The sequence below is a fragment of the Varanus komodoensis genome, unplaced genomic scaffold, assembly GCF_004798865.1.
Source record: "Varanus komodoensis strain SLA01 unplaced genomic scaffold, ASM479886v1 scaffold482, whole genome shotgun sequence".
In the NCBI taxonomy this organism is placed as follows: domain Eukaryota; kingdom Metazoa; phylum Chordata; class Lepidosauria; order Squamata; family Varanidae; genus Varanus; species Varanus komodoensis.
In genome coordinates, this window is record NW_025336063.1 from 23698 (window position 1) to 29192 (window position 5495).

The 5495-nt window shown below is 41.2% G+C and overlaps 1 long non-coding RNA gene across 1 annotated transcript; it reads right to left on the reverse strand.

Annotated features, from left to right (window-relative positions):
* Positions 1-296: 296 nt before the first annotated feature.
* LOC123031095 lies at positions 297-5473 on the reverse strand. Its single transcript, XR_006416223.1, has 2 exons — positions 3814-5473; positions 297-1866 (listed from the first exon to the last, which is right to left on the reverse strand). It is a non-coding gene; the product is annotated as an uncharacterized LOC123031095 (long non-coding RNA).
* Between the last annotated feature and the right edge of the window lie 22 nt (positions 5474-5495).

Consider the following 5495-nt stretch of genomic DNA (forward strand, 5'->3'; position numbering starts at 1 on the left):
AAGGTGATTGAGGACCTCATGGTCAAAAGATCTTTCCTGAGGGGACCCGAGATTGGAAGAATTGGAAGTGTATTTATTTCAGTTCTCAATAAATCTGGCTCACCATGGTCCATAAACAGAGGCAATAAAGCCAGCTGGGCTGCCCTGCAATGGGGAAAGATTCTTAGAAGCTCTTGGCAGCATCCTGATCGGAACAGTAGAATATTTGCAGAAAATAAACTTTTGCCTCCATTGTAAACATCCACTCATGCTCCAAGAAGGGGCTGGGGTTGTGAGAAAAAAGACTGATGACAGAGTTAAGTAAAATTTTATTTTTATTTTATTTTTATAACCACAGGTTACAAGAAAAACACAATCCAAACATACAAACACAAAGACAAATAAGAGCAAATTGTGGGTACAAGCCCAAAGCAGTTGCAAACCCAACACACGGATAAAATACTAAAATCAGTCTAAAATACAGACTGGCAGAAGGCTAATGGAATGGATAAAATGTTATTTCTAATGTTAAAAGATAACAGCAAAAATGGTCACTTGGTAACTAACATGAAGGGAAACTTCTGCCAGTAAAAAGTTGATATATTCCACTTTTGAACTTTAAAAAATATTGATAATCTGATCTAACAACTTCCTCTCTGTAAAAGCATAATAAAGTCATTGGAGAGAATTATGCATGAACCTGTTCCAGGCCAGAGGTGCAGTTCCACAGGGATTTTAGACTATCTCACCTCAAGATTCGCTGAAGGCATGGTTTGAATATGTAAATTGGTAAATGCCTTCCTTAATGGAATACTGCTAAAAGTTTTAAGTACTGTGAATTTTTTTTTTAATTAAGTACTGTGATTTTTTTTTCAAATGGGTACTGGTACCACAAAAAGAATTTGGAAAGTTGGATCGGAGTAGTGTCTTGATTGACATCTCGCATAACAAGCTGGGCTTGAATTCTGTTCAAATCCCAATATTTTACTTCACTTAAAGGAGGGAGAGAGTTCTTTTCTAAGATACAGGCAGCATATTTGCTTTCTGCACAATGGTGCTAATAACTAGTTTTAACCAGGTGGCCTTCTGGTTAAACTGTCAAGTTTCTTAATATATTTAAACAATATCAGATGGGCCCTTACAATAGCTGAGAATAAACCTGTCTCATTCTTTAGGTGGGCAGCAGACGTGACCTGAGGAAGACCTGAAATTTTTCTTAGACTTTATTATAGGCTACTTCCAACTGCACAAGCACCGTCTCATTCCATTCCCAGACGTCAGCCCCATGTAGAAGTTGTGTAATGACATCTCTTTAAGAGATCTATTTCTGTGGAAAGAAGCATATATAAGCCAAATAGTAGGGAGTGGTAGGAACAGAGGTAGTAATGTGTGGTTTTAACTTGTTTGGCCTTGCATATTGATCTGCATTTGGAGTGGAGGTTTCTTTGGGGACAACAAAATGAAAGCTCTCCAAAGGGTCCTATCCATGACAGCCCAGCTCAGCTCTTACAAATTCAAGCCCATGGCTTTCCTAATGGAGTCAGTTCATCTCAGAATTGGTCTTCCTTTTCTTCTTCTGCCTTCAACTTGCCCTAACATGACTGTCTTTTCCAGGGAGCTTTGCCTTCTCATGATAGGCCCAAGTCTCAGTTCTGTCATTTTTACCTCTAAAGAGAGCCCTGGTTATTCATCTGTTGTTCCAGGATATTCACAAAGCTCTCCTCCAGCATCATGTTTCGAATGCATCCATTTTCTTCCTGTCAGCTTTCTTCACTGTGCAGCTTTCACATCCATACACAGGAATCAGGAATACAATAGTGTGGCCTTTTTAAGCTTAGGGCAAGGTGATTGAGGACCTCATGGTCAAAAGATCTTTCCTGAGGGGACCTGAGATTGGAAGAATTGGAAGTGTATTTATTCCAGTTCTCAATAAATCTGGCTCACCATGGTCCATAAACAGAGGCAATAAAGCCAGCTGGGCTGCCCTGCAACGGGGAAAGATTCTTAGAAGCTCTCTGCAACATCCTGATCGGAACAGTAGAATATTTGCAGAAAATAAACTTTTGCTTCCATTGCACCTGCATCCCAGAACCTGCTCGTTCCCAGGATTTCCTATCATTATTTTGAATTACGCTGAGGCTCAGCAGTTTCCACTGATTTTTCAAGTAAGATAGTTTAGCAGTTTTTTTTAACCTTCAAAAGCAACTTATAATGGGAAGAAAACTGAATCAGGATTTGAATTAAGGAAGTAAATCTGTCTTTCCTGACTTTATTCTAGATTTTTCTTGGGACATGATGCCTAACTGCATCTTTCTTCCTAATCAAACCAGCCCTTCTTTACATATCCTTTCTGAGCATGACCTAACATAGTCTGATGAAAATTCAACAAGGAAATATTTTTTTAAAAAATATTACACAGAAGTCTGAATTTGGAGAAATGCCCTTGATTAAGCATGTTCTGGAAATGTAGCAAAATTGTAACCTTATCTTTAAGATTAAGACTGCATTTAAGCTGTCATTTAATAAATGCAAGGCTTCCAGGATTACTGCATAGGGAGATCCAGATGAAGTAAGAACAGAAAAAAATCACAAACAGTTCTCAAATCTATTTTGTGCATCAAAAGCTGAGACACACAGAAAAAAGGACACTGACAAAGAAAAGTTTTGATAACCCTGGCCCCTTTTCAGTTTTAAAGGTATAGTAACTATAGAGAAGTGGACCAGCTCTCGCTGTTTTCCGATAGATTTATTTGATTTTACCTTCAAGCCAAGTTATACCTGGTGATACCTTTAGAAGGGAAAGATGTTAGAGGGGGTTCAACTAGACAAGGTGAAATTAGTGCTTCTTCCACTTCTCTAGCCTATTAGTGATCTCAGCTTGTTCATTTCTTAGCAAGGTTCCAGATCTGCCAAGCTTTTCTCCAATGAAGCATTCAGATAATTCCTTACATTGCTCTTTTCTAAGCATTGATGAGGCAATAGACTTACTAATGCCAGCCACTGGACTTACGCATGAAAGTTTATTTTCAGTCAAGAAGAAACACCACATGCGTGGCAAGAAAAAGTGGCCAGCAAATCATATCACAGAAAAGTCAAATGCAGTAGTTTAGTATGCTTCCAGAAAAGATTTCATTTTTAGTAGCATACTCAAAAAATGGACTGTTTAGACTAGAGCTTAGTAAAACTCTCCTAACAGCATGTGAAGAAGGTAACCAAATAACTGATGTTAGATTAACAGACTGAGATCAGATTCGCAAGAGCTGACATCAGAAGCAAAGGATAGCTCTGTGCAGGCACCAAAGCTGTCTAATAGCATTATCCAGGCAAACAAGTAGCATGACCTAGTTTAACTGTAAAGTTTGATAGCAGTTTCAAACAGGAGGCTGGCCAGGTGCCAAGTTGGTGAGGGCTGCTTTGCTGGCTTATTAGAGCCAACTGCCTCCTTAAAGTAAAATACTGGAGATTTTGTGACGAAGTCTGTCCTTGCGGAATACTTCCGAGTAAATTTTTCCAAGAAAAGCAGTTCCAGTTTATCAGACACAGAAGCGATCTGTTCATAGATCCCTATCACTGCTTTTGCTGTCAGTAAACCTTGTTTTGAAATAATATCAGTAAGAAAGGAGAGCTGCTACATTGCTCCCTCAACTACTTCCAGAAGTTTCTCTCCTTTATTCTTCAAAGATTCTTAATCAAGCACGAATATTTCTCCCAAATGAGGTGAGTTTTCAGCTGGGAAAGCTAGAATCTCTGGGGTGGAGTCACCTATCTCCAGAAAGGTCTATCTGTTATGGGTAAGTGCAGGAGCCAAAGCAAGGTTCCTTAAAGCTTTCTTACCAGGACCGAACTCCTCTCTCTTAAGCTGCTCAGCAGATTTTGTCATCACTGGGAATCCAGAGCTAAGACAGAAACATTTCTTGTTGTTTTCCATATTATGGCTGGTATATGGAGAAGGAGCACTCACCATATCACGTTTCCAGACACTTCAGGCTTTGGGCTCCTCTTTGGGCTCCTCATATCTGGTACAGCAAGATATGAGCTTCCCTCATTCTCAAGTGAGGAATTATGCACAATCTACTCAGTGACTTAGACAAGCAGGAGAGTGAGCCATTCTCACACCACTAGAACATGCAGCGCACCTGCACTTGAGATCCCTACAGGCCTCATAGCAGGTGCAGGGCATCCTGACTTGGTTTGAGTTCTAGCATCTTCTAAGAGACCATTCAAGAAACATCCAGACAACCCCATCAACACTTTTGGACATGGCTGGATTGGCACAAACATCTTGCTAGATTGTGATCTTCAGGTGGGGACTGACAAAGAACCCAGCAAAGGGGACCGGGCAAGGGAGAACATTTTAAAAGTTTTTTCCCCCTTCCATTCACTATCCTACTCCTCTAGGGGTGTTCTCAGTCACCCAAGATCCTGCCAACTACACCAACCAACAAAGAGCAAAACTAAACCTGGCAACAATGTCTACAAAAAAGTAAAGGCCCATTGACCAGAGACAGAAAAAGGCAATACCAGTTGGAGAGTAAGGGTCCAAGGTAAGAAGATTCCTCTGCCTTACATACTTTGCACATAATATTTATCTGCCTTGGTTGGTCATGTGCAGACAGACATGCCTAGCAGCTACTCAAACTCCTAACTGGTAAGATGAGGACCAGTTGCAACCAGTTTGGCCACATTTCCTTGTATAAACATTCTCTGTATAACTTCAGAAGAGATAGATTTTGATCTCTCTCCCTCTCTCTCCTTTGCCTACAACATCCATGTTTACCTTCCCTTCTTCTCATCATCCCGGAAGAGACTGGTTTTGGCTAATCATATCTTGATTTTGTGATAAAGCAGATTCAAACAGTCAGGAACATAATGGAGTTCAGAACTGTTAAAATAAGCATGTGAGGTGCCTCATTTGGGAATGCCCACATGTCAAAATCTCCTTGCAACATGGAAAACACTCTATACAAAACCTTTCCTTTGATCTGCTACATTTACACCTAAACTTTCGATTGTGCCTTTTGGTCCCCACATCAGGGCCTAATGTACATGGGGCAATGTGGACGGAGTCCATCCCTTCTCGGTTGGCATGTTTAGTTTGGGCCTGCCATTACACTTTCATTCTCCCTCTCCTATGATGAGCCACCTTCCCACTGACACCTAAGTATTTTTTACTTGGCAACGAAATTTGTTGATTACCTTGGGGCTTACTTCCAAAGCAGCATGCTTAGAAATGCAGTCCGGGAATGTCCTTACTAGCACTTAATGCAGAACGGTGTCATTTTGCAATAGGTATTTAGGGAAGCAGGGAAAATGCTCTGCATATTTTCAGGAGCAACACTTGTCCTCCATTTCCCTCATTCTGCTCGTATTCGAGGGCTGAGACCCGGCCGCGTTTCGGGCTCCGATGTCCGCTTTCCTCGAAACGGTTCGGCGGGGCTTCTCTCAGGTAACGTGCCCGGGGTGACAGCTAATTCCCGCCACAAAGCAAGGCCGGCTGGGTCGACGGCGCCCCCGTC